We start from the raw sequence: 11,820 nt of genomic DNA, 5'->3' as shown, positions 1-11,820 counted from the left end.
CTGATGCTGTTTGCTCCTCCATATTTTACCATGCATTGGGAGCTCACATATATATATTTTTCCCTCCCCTTCTTCCGGCTGGCATGCTGTCCCACCTGAGCGCATGGAAGATGCCTCTTCCCTCTGCTGACTTCCATGGAGTCCTGAAGAACTCGGAGTCTTTGAGAGAAGAAGGGTTGGTATCGGGATGTGAGGGGGAGCTGGGTGGGGGGAGGAAAACATTAAAAAAAAAGCAAGTGCATTCTTTCTGCAACACTCAGGAAAAAGAATGTTTCACAGGGGATTGGAAAGGCGAAATTTTTTCACATCCAAATGGATTGCAATTTCCCTCCATTTAGCACCTGAAGGTAATTAGCTCGAAGAGACTGTCGGCTGAGAAACACGTTCATGGAACATTAACTCTCATACATTCTCCAGTTGCAGGGAATTAATAGGAAAGATTAAAGTTTAAAGAGAGCAAAATGCCATTACCTCGCAAGCCACCTCTCTCAGCGGCAGTAACTAGCCCTCACTAACCTAAAAGCACCACTGGAGTCCCTGGCTCCTGCTTCAGGCAACGACAGATTAGACTGGGCTCATGCACTACCCCTAACTGCCCCTCCACGGGCTTCGGGTGACCCACCTGCATGAAAAGATGTGTATTTTATTTGCAATGCATACAAAGATTTGTGCGATGCCTGTCTGCAAATTCATACAGGTACATCTCCATGGGATGAACACATGTGCAGGCATATACTGTTGCATGAAACCCTTCTGCAGGCAACACATGCCTGAGCCTGCCTTTTTTACAAAAAGCATGGCAATGGGTGCCCAGTTGCACCAGCATGCATGAGAGGTCACAAGCAGTCCCTTGCATTTGTCCAGCACACTCTTGTGTGAGAGTCATGAAGATGGGTTGAGTTCTTGGCATGGACACACATCCTCTGTGAATAACCCCAACATCCTCTCTCCCTTGTCCCCAGCCAACATGGCAGCTTCAGTGAGTTAATTCTGACAGCATGCTGGACTAATGCAAAATCCAATTGCAACACTAAAAGGCCTCACAGCTGAATCAACTCAGTAAATAACAGCAATCCCTCCTCCAGGTGCTGCACCTTCTTCCCATCTGGAAGACAAAACGGAAAAAGGAGGGGGTCCTGGCTTTTTTTTTGCAAAGTTTATATAAGCTTCTGCACTTTAAAGATTTCCATGTTGCTTTAGCATTTCAGGGAGAGAGTGAACGAGAGAGAGAGAGAGAGAGAGAGAGAGCAAGAGCGAGATGAAATTGAGACATGGAAGAATTTATTGCCCAGAAAATTCCATTCTGCTATCTGATTCGAAAAGTCCAGTCCCCCCAGCTTCGGAAAATCTATTTTCCACATTTTAATACCCTGCAGAACAGTCCTCATAACTCATCCGAGTGTGTTAAGCACAGTTTTATTAGATCTGAAACAAATTTTGGTGGGGAGATACTATAGGTCATTAACCATGGAGTAATTTTATCCTTGTTTCCCTAATGATGCCATAATGGCGAGCGAATTTCTTAACTAAAGACCAAAGAACATTTTGAAGGTCAGTTTCATCTGTGAGCTCCTTCAAGCGCTTCTCGGAGAAGATTGGAAAACTCGCCGATTTTTTGAAGAGTCATTAATAATGTGAAAGCTGAAAGAGCTCGCTCCCATTTGCGTTCTTGCTTTTTACCTTTTAATTTTATATCGCTTTAGTCCCTTTCTCTTTTTCTCTCTCTCTTTCTCTCTTTATTTAACTCTCTTCTCGAGTGGTCCTTCATACTGCTGAAAAATGAAATGGACCATCCGTGAGGTATCCTGAACGGATAAGGTTCAAGGCAGGAATCCAAAAAAAGAGGAAAAGGGCACAGGCAGCATAAAGCACCCAAAGACTGGTTTTGGCACTGGTAGTGATAAATGGCATGGGTGTGTCCGTCATGCAGCCCTGAGTGCCAGGAATAACACAATGCATTCTGCTCTTTCTTACACTGGTGTAAATCAGAAGTAAAACCATTGAAGTCAATAGAGTTGCATTTATGTAAAAGCAGCATGAGAGGGCAAGGGGGGAAGCCCCACAATGCTCTATTCCCAAACAGCACATTCTCCTGTCTGGAGCATAATAACCTGTGTTGGGACAGAGTGACCTGTATGTCACATACATGTGTCTGTGTTTCCGTATGCACGTGTATGCGTGTTCTGAGACATGCCTCCTGAAGACAGTGTGGAAGTCACAGCAGATGAAGGTATACAAAGGTGTGTCACAAAGGTATGTCATGCTCTGGCCAGGGAAATATTAATGGGGGGTGTCTTATGTATATGCGATCTGTTTGCTGCATACCCATTGTGTGTTGGGGCTGCAATTCCATTGCACGTGTCTTTTTTCCGCTGTTTATACTGAGCAGGGGATCAATGTGTTGGGAGTGTATGCAGAATGGGGCTCACGCAGGTTTTTAGGTATACCAGTGCACTGTATGTATGGATTCAGCATGTGTGTATGTGTGTGTGTGTATGTGTGTAGTGAATAGATCATTAAGGCTGTGGGATTGTGTGCCCTGAGTGGGTTATGGATATTTTATATTCATTGTATGTGTTTTGTGCATATATGGGGATTTCTCTGGATACACTGTCTATGTCTATGTGTGATGAGTAGAGAAGCAATCCTTCAGGGTGTGTAAAACATGTGTGCATTTGTAAATGTGCATGTTGGGAATTCTGGTGTGTATATGTGGGGCTTTGTATTCCCTGGGTAATGGCTTGTGTGGGTGTTCATAAGAGGAACAGTCCTTGTGTTTATGTGTTTGTGTTTATGCCTTTGTGGTTATGCATTTTCCTCCAGGTATGTACATATTTGTGTAGTTTGCTAACACATGTGTGCTTTGCTTAGATTTGTAGGTACCAGGGGCCTCAACTAGCGTACATTCAGTGTAGCTCTGCTGATTTACTTCAACTGAGAATTGGACCCAGCTCTGATCTGAGCAGGGAGAGATGATGTGTGCATTGGCAGAGAAGTAATGGGCCAGGTTTACTGGTTAAGGATGCTTCCCAGGTCTTGTTTCTAAGGAGCCAGCAGTTGGATACTGGGGCTGAGCAACCTCAAACCTGGAACAAGACCTTCTCCCATCCTTGCAGCTCCCCAGAGCCCATCATTTGTATGAGAGGGAAGCACTATGGTGGGGCTCAGCACATGTGTGTATTTGGAGAGGGAGGGCTGGGGGGGGGCAGTGTGATGACACACTCTGCTCCCAGATGTGATGCCAGCGATAATTTCAATTTTATGCCTTTGTTATGGCTTTAATCACTTTCTTTATGCGTTTTGTTCCAGCGATCAGGGAGAGACACCTGATAGGCAAAAAGGATATCAGGGGAACAATTTTTATTTGGAATGTGGTGAGAAGTCTAATTAGAATTTGAATTCTGCTGAGCCTTGAAATGGTCGGTACTTTATCCTGATCGCCTTAGATATTGTTTCGAGTCAATCATCTGTCATAGTGCGGCACACTGGAGAGACGCTCTCCATCCAGACTGCTCTCTCTGCCGGGCTGGGGGGCCGTGGTGGGGGGTGGGGAGGAAGGGCAGCGGACTCCGATCTGCCAGATAAGCTCACCAGCAGGATACAGAAAGGCAAGAGGAAGATGGAGAAAGTCCTCAATGCCAAGGCTTCCCATGCTATCTCCTTCATCATATACTGCCTGCTGCCCCCCACCCCCCAAAGGGCTGTCCTCTTCCAATGTGGGAGAGTATGTGTGGGAATGACCAGGAATTTCTCTGACTACTGCCTAGGGGAGGAATGGCCCTGTCTTGGGTTATCCACCTGGACAGAAAGCACAGGGGGATGAAAGAGGAAAAGAGAAATTGTTGCAGTTATTCCTGTTTTAATTCTAAACACTTGAGAGAGACTGTTTAGATAGATAGATAGATAGATAGATAGATGAGTATATCCCTTGTGTATTAGGAGAGATAGGAGCATAGCATGTGGCACGTGTTGATTAGGGCAAGAGTACAGAGAGGGGTGCCTTGGGGCTGGGGTACAGTTGTGATCTGCTTTGAGTTCAAGGAACATGTATGGGAATGGGAATTTTCCAGGCTGTCTGCAGACTCAGGCAGACATGACTGCTTTGGTGCTGAAGGAGGCAGGGATCCCTGAGAGCTAGGAAATAACACCTTTGAGGACCTGGGCCTTACTCCTTTAAGTTTCAAAGATTTTCCTTATTGTTAAAGAGAAATACAAATACAAAGACCAGACTCTGGCTTCTTTAAAGCAAAGATGTCTCCAAATTCCTGGCAGTATGCCAAAGAAATCATCCTTCACTCTCCTCACATGTGCTGTGTGAGATACAAGACTCCAGTCATTGCTGCAGTGCTGGAATGTACAGGTTAATGTGAGACGCTACCGGCACTGCCGTGTGATACTGATCTCTGTGATTTGGGGAGACACACAGACGGCCCTGCTAGGGCAGATCCACTGTTCAAGGAGAGAGGCACAGGTAGTCCTGTGGGTATCGGTGTGTCTCTCTTTATTCCCACTACATAGCTCACTGCAGTCTGGGTAAGAGGAAGCACAGAGCCTGCACTGCAGTGTGATTTACGTTCCAGGAGAGGTGAATTGAATGTAAACATGAACAATAGAATCATTCCTGTATCCCTAGAGTTATTGGATCTGATGGGAGAGTCTATTTATTTCACACTGCCCCGACACCATGAAATGTTTCAGGATTTTGATCTGTGCACACATGGCTGCACTGTAGGAGATAGTGGGGTTTGAGAATTGGAGGTTTGGGCTCTTAAGCAGAGAAGAGATGGGTATCATGGCACCTTGCCCTGAGTAAAAGGCACTCTGGGATTCTGGGCTAATGACATTGGCCTAATGTTTCTGTTAACATCATGAGCCGCACCAGACTCAGGAATACTCATATTGACATTGCTGACATTAGGTTCTAGAGTCAATCCACTGAGATTCATGGCACAGCTCATGCTTCTCTGAGCTACTGTTTCAGGCTATCTGCAGGCTCAGGCAGACATTTCTGCATCAGCTAATGCTCAGCTCACCTCCTTAAAGTTCTTTTAAAACCAATCTGGGGGATACATTTTTTCCATAATAATAAAAAAGAGGCTTAGATTTTGTAGCACAAATCAGTAGCATGCAAGTTTCAGTAAATTTATAAGCTATGGATTGTGGGCTGTAGAAGGCCTTATTAGGGCTAAATGTTCAAACACAGACTTGTTATTTGAACATCCAAAAATGTCCATGTGTGTGCAACCGGGTAATTGCATATAGTCAAGACACTAATTCATTTGCAGCATATAGTCACTTTTGCATGCACAGTCATCCGACAGTATGTTTTATGAATGTATTTTGGGTGTGCAGACTACTGTGAAAATCTGGCCTTTAAAGAGCGCATTCAAACCTTTTTGCAATAATAATGCAATTCTAGCAGTATATCTATACATATGCGTAGCTCTTCCATCATAGGGGGTCAGAGGCACTATGCACCAAACCACTTACAGCAAAACTTTACTCATGCGAGAAAGGAGTTTATAAGATCTGCCCTATCCAAAGGACCTGTCTCAGTATCCTGAGAAGATGGCACAAAATGTAGCAGGTGTCAAAACTGATGATCAGCCTCTGTACACAGTCTGTTTGCAAGGTCTACTGCAGAGCTCCATTCATTTTCCTACCAACTTGTGATGAGCCCTGGGGCACTGTGATCTATGAGCCAGGTATGTATGTGTTTGCATGCAGCTTCAGTGCTCAGTTGCTAAGGTAATAATAACAGTAGTAATAATAATAATATACCACTAATTGCTAGCCCACCTGTGTGTGTATGTGTGTGCATGCACACATGCAGGCCGATGGTGGCCTGTGTGTATACTACTCTAAGTATGTACCACACTAGGTATTAATAGAAAATAATAATCTCCCATATTTAGATGACACCATTTAGACAGGATGCTAAACTTTTAACAACGTGGTGCCCCCAATCCAATAAGTGCACTGGAGATTGATCCTCATAGTCATGCACAGCTCCTATGATTTCAAAGGGGCCCTACAGGGAAGTTTTGAGGTCCCCCATGAGGGAAAAATGTTTGCAGGATCAGGTCACCTGCAGTAACACTGAAATGCAGGAGTGGCCTGAAATGGAGGGATCCATCAAGTTTGTTAATTAAACTGTTGATTGTTTGGGGCAGAAGACTTCTCTTTGATGATAAGACTGCACAGCATCTAGCACATTGCAGATCCTCAATACTACCACAGCAGAACCCCCGCATGTACCCTGGCACTTAGCCTGAGGCACACCACTTTTCTCATTGGCTCATGACATGAACACAAGTTACCATATAAACCACAAGGCTTTCAAAGGCACCCAAAGGAATTAGGCCCCTGACTCTGTAGGCATTAGGCATCTCACTCCCATACGCATTATTAAAAATCCCAGCCCAGGGTGTTGTGTAAAAGTGCCGTGGGGACCTTTTCTATTAACACATAACAGACAAGCCACCATTTACAGCCTCAGCCAAAATATGCTCTACTTGGGGTCAAATATATTCCTATGCTCGTGTGGCTCCTGTTGTCTCTCAGGCCTTATGACAATTTAAAAAATAAATCAAAAACAAAAAACGAAGTGTTTGAACAGATAAAGGCTGGTGTGGAAGATCTCACCGCCCTGGAACTGCATTGTCTTGTGTGAAGCAGCTGGTGCCAACCACTGTTCAGAGACAGGATACTAGATGGCCCCCTGATATGATCCATCTGGCAAGTCCTCTGTTTATCTAAAGAACTGACCTGGGCCCTGATACCACAGACTATGGCTGCTATATAGTCTTCAGCCCCCTGCCAGGGAAATAGGACAGCGTTGTCCCCATTGTACTAAAGCTCAGCGAGACAAAGGGCATACGTACATGGCTGTTCTCCTAATCCTGCTGACAAAATAAGCTTGCCAGAGGTGGGTGGAGTAGACAGCGCCATGTGGCCCTCAGTCTGTTTCCCAGGGCCACACTCTGGTGGTCTTGGGGCAGCAGAGAGAAGTGGTCCATGGTATACCCAAGCAAGACTGAATGTCAGATGCAGTCCCAGGGTTAGGAAGGAGACTGTGCAGACATGGCCTAAGTGATGTGCCCAAGGTCACACCGGATGTTTGTAGCACAGCAGGCCTCCTTGCAGCCCTAGCTGGAGCTCTAACCACTAGCTCATGCTTGCTCTCCTCAGACTGCCCTTGGGGCCCTGAGGCTCAGAGAGTGCCTGGCATTATTAGAGAGGCAAGGACTTCTTCACATCACACCTTTTATTGGACAAACTGCAAGCAACTTTGAAAAGCTAGTCCAAATGTCCTCCTATTTCTGTAACATTGGAGCCCTCTCCCTCCCCCTCTTACTGTCATCCCATTTTTTGAAACTGCATTTTCCCCAGTGAAAGGGCAGCCTGTGCTGTGTTCGGGACAGAAGACTCCCCAGAGCCCTTAGCTGGGGCTGTTATTATTTGCATTCCACTAGCCCACAAAATAAAGGGACCTGTTGTGCTGGATACAGCACAAATATAGAAAGAGGAACCATTCCTGTGCTATGCCTTACCACTTATAGTCCAAACAAAGGCACAGTGACTTACCTGCAGGTACAACAGGTCTGTAGCACAGCCAGGCATGAGATCCAGGTCTCCCACTTCCCACTTCAAAGTGGCATGTGCGCTAGACTCTGCTGCCTCTCTTAGCCTGGCCCTGAGTGATGATCTATAGACAACTTTACTCGTCTGAATCTCTCTCTTCTTTGATCTTCTCCCAGTCTTTTGTATTTGTTTTCAGGTCCTTGCTCATCTCTGTTCCCTTCTTTTTCCATGGGTTTTCTCACACACCTTCTGCTCCTGAGCAGCACATGCATGCCAATAGCACATTTCCATCCAAATGTCTGGTTATGATCAACATCATGCAAAATGGCATTGCTCTTCTCTATTAAAACACTAGCTAAGAAAAGGGTACCTGATCTAGCTTCTATAGTGGTAACTATTCCATTCAATGGAAGTTAGATCGCATCCCAAGATCCTAACCAGTAGGCCCACTTTCTGGGATACAGTTTGTACCTGAAGGAGATTCTCCAAATGCTTTCTTCTCATCTGGATCAAAAAACAGGAACAGCTCAAAGGGAGATCAGTGGCCTTACACATAAATGTGTACCCAACTCTCTTACAGACTGGACCTATGCAACTTACAGTCAGGATCCAGAGGGGGATGTGGGGTACTTAGGTCCTTGGGGGATAGCCACGCAGTAGGCATTCTCAGCTTCCTCTTCATTTATGCTGCTGGTGAAAGTGGTTGCTTGGAAGCAAGGGTATGATCAGAGCCCCACATCTTCCCTTCCCATCAGCTGGCATCCCCAAGAGCCCAGAATCTTTTTTTAATCAGCCCATTTCCCAGGGATCGCTCCCCAAGGCCTCCCCCCCGACTGCATGGGCTATAAGGTGTCTCTATCATTGGCTGTCAGGTAAAATCTTCCCTAAACACTCCAGCAGGCCTTTCTTTATTTATTTCTAAAATTCCCCCGAGTCTAGGAAGGTCGTTTGAACAAATTGGAGCCGACAGACATTAACTTGGAAAAAAGCCCACTGCACCATGATAAACTCCATTTAAAGGGAAGAAAAAGTGCCAGGTAAGGAAGGAACAAAACGATGAGAGATTTGTCACTGTTACCATCAGCTGAAGAGGTGAAATCACCGCTCTCTCCTCACCCCATTATATTATATATTGTAATATATGCCACAGTTGTTATTTGCATTGCTGTAATGCTGGCAGGCCCCATCTGTGCCAGACACTGTACAAACACATGGTGAGGGACAGCCCCTGCCCCACAAAATTTACACAGATGAATGGAAGAATTATTATCTCTGTGTTACAGAGGTTTAACCAAGAAACAGAGAGATGAAGGGACTTGGTCAAGGTCGCATAAAGAGTCTTTAGAAGAGCTGGGATTTGAATCCATGTCTTTTGAGTCCCTGTCTAGGGCCTGATCACTATTCCTGTTTTTTGATTTGTCATTGTTTTCAGTTTTGGTATAGGAGGTATGAGATAGGTGACTAGGAAATTTTATTGCCCAAAATAAATAACCTGTACAATAAAGGAGAGCTGGCTCTTTAGGAGCATGGATCTCTGTTCACGTAGGGCTCAAAGGAGAGGATATTACATGTATATAAGCCCTTTGTCATTCTGGTGCTACATAAAGAACAAATTGTCCCTTGGCACGTGCTACAGCAGTTCAGGGGTATGCTAATTTGTGGGAGCTGCTTTTAGCCCCTGAGGGCTGGGGATCCCACTGAGGACTGTGAGAGTGCAGCGGTGTGGTGGTCATGCCCCTGGTAATCTCCCTGCGGCAAGGTGTAAGGAATCACAGAATCATAGAGAAGTCAGGCTGGAAGGGACCTCTACAGGTAATCCAGTCCAGGGCTTCTCAACCTTTTTTTTTCCTGAAGCCCCCACTAGCGTGCTATAAAAACTCCACAGCCCACCTGTGCCATAACAACTGCCTGGCTCCCCAGGGCCCCACTCACCTGAGCAGTGCAGAGCCTCTCCTGACCACCCACAGCACCACCTGCCAGATGGAGGCTGTGGGCTGGGTGGGGTGGTGCGGGGCTGATGTGCCTCCTCCCCATGCTAGGCAGGACTGGGTGGACCCCCTGAAACCTGCTCATGGCCCCCTAGGGGGCTGTGGAGCCCCGGTTGAGAACTGCTGATTAGTCCAATCCCCTGCCCAAGGCAGGACCATCCCTATCCAAACCATCCCATACAAAACCTTGTCTAACTTATTGCTAAAACTACACACTGAACCCTGGTGTTTCATGCACAGAGCTCTGTGTGTTAATAAAGGAGCTCCATATGGACTGCAAGAAGTTTGGCCGTTTGTAGATGACACAACTTTTAGATCTTTACTTGAAGTGCTGTGTACCCAGGGCTACTTCTTGCAGCCATGAGGTGCAGTGTGTACTCAGCGATTGCAAAATTCTCCGTGCACATGGAGCTAACTAGTGTTACCCTCCAAATCATCCCTGCTACAACTTGTGTTCCTGCTTGCAAGACGCTGTCACACAATCACAAGGCATAGCACCTTAACCTACTGCAGGTAAAGCAGGGGGACAGTGTGGCCAACATCCTGCTTCTGCAAGAGTTTTTAAAATATACCTGAAAGATCCAAGAAAAAGGGCTGTATCCCCCCACTACAGAGGAAGGCAAAACCCCCACAGCCCATACCAATCTGATCGTGGGATAAATTCCTTCCTGACCCCACATGTGTTGGTTCTCTGAAAGGAAGGAAGTCTTAGAGCACAAATACGGAGACATTTACTCTGGAATAATTTACCTTAGATTTTACTCTGCAGTAAACATACCTTATAGTAAGCAGCAGACACATTACCACACTGGCCACTCAACATAGGAACCGTTACAGCACCTGGCCACTAATAAGTGTCGGAAGAGCCACTGTCTACCCCTCCCTACAGCCCATCTCTATTCCAACTGTGAGACTGACAGTGAGAGAGGTCTTGTGATACGTATGCTGGAATTACTTCTGCTTGATTAAAAAATACCTCTGACTTCCTCGGCAGTAACTCCTGCAAGGTAAGTGCTGTGCATCATGTATCCGGTCCACCTTTCTTCAGGTAAACTGAGAATCCTCAGAGCAAATATGTTGTGTGTTTTCCCCTTTTGATGGCTGCTTAAGCCAATTTACAGCCTCCTTATGCTTCTGGATAATGGGAAGGGACCAGAGCTAGAGACTAGCCCAGGTTCCTAACCCTTTATGCTGTGCAGTTAGCCTCAGCCTGTACATTTGTCATACTGGTTTCTCCTTAAAGTTCTGGGTGCCTGAATGGCAAAGGTTACCAAGCCAAGCAGTTTCTATTGCCAGCTGGCCTGCAAGGGGCATTGCAGGTGGCAGCAGGGATCAGGGGATGCTACCTTGTATTTGGTTAGCAGCTACAGTGTCCAGGTGAGGTCCAAGGACAGAGAAGCAAGGATGAAGTCAGATGTATCCATCTTTGTCTGTACAAGTGCTGATGAAACTTGTGCTCTCTCTGAAGGCATTTCCTAATGCCTCCCATTCAATTTGTGCAGTTTCTTTATGCTTTGCTTAGTGTCCTTGAAGCAAAGGCAATTGGTTTCTCCTCTCCTCTGGGCATCATGTAGGATACAAGAGCTCCCAGGCCCATACGGAGATGCATCAGACTCCAATTGTTCTGGCAGATCGGACTCAAAATGTGCTAGCATCTTAGAGGTGAGCACCGAGGATTAGTCACACTCACCTGCCTGAGTGTGGGGTGGGGATCAGGAAAAGGACTTTGTCCTGCAGCCAGATAACTATCTAGACAACAGAGCAGCGACCTCAGAAGAGAGAGGAACCACCTTGTGCTTCTGGAAACTGAGGTGTGAGCCTTGACCTTTCTATGACCACCATTCTGGATTGCTGGGCAAGTTAACGCAAGGACATCACCATCCGCTGCAGGTACAGCTGGCACCTGGGTTCTCGAGATGCCCAGTTCAGTGATTGGCGGTTGGCTAGGCAGCACTGCATTCTTGGCAACCCAAGCCAAGCCCATCACCATCTAGTGCCAGGGCAGTGCCAACATCATCCCAACAGACAAGTGGTGATTATGATAAAACCCGTATGCATCACAATTTTAAACTCCTGAGATTTCTCTTCCTCTTGATCAGTAACTTACAGCTTGGAAGCACAACACATTTACATCAGCGTAATTAGGCTGGTATAAATTAGAAGCATGGGGACTAACCATCCCAAATTCCAGGCCGGTATCCCAGTGTACTTAAGGACTCCCTGAAATAGGAATTTAACCCCAGTTTTG

This window comes from Crocodylus siamensis, chromosome 7 (assembly GCF_052110815.1).
Source record: "Crocodylus siamensis isolate JL-2025a chromosome 7, ASM5211081v1, whole genome shotgun sequence".
NCBI classification, from domain to species: domain Eukaryota; kingdom Metazoa; phylum Chordata; order Crocodylia; family Crocodylidae; genus Crocodylus; species Crocodylus siamensis.
Note: the sequence above shows the minus strand (reverse complement) of the source record.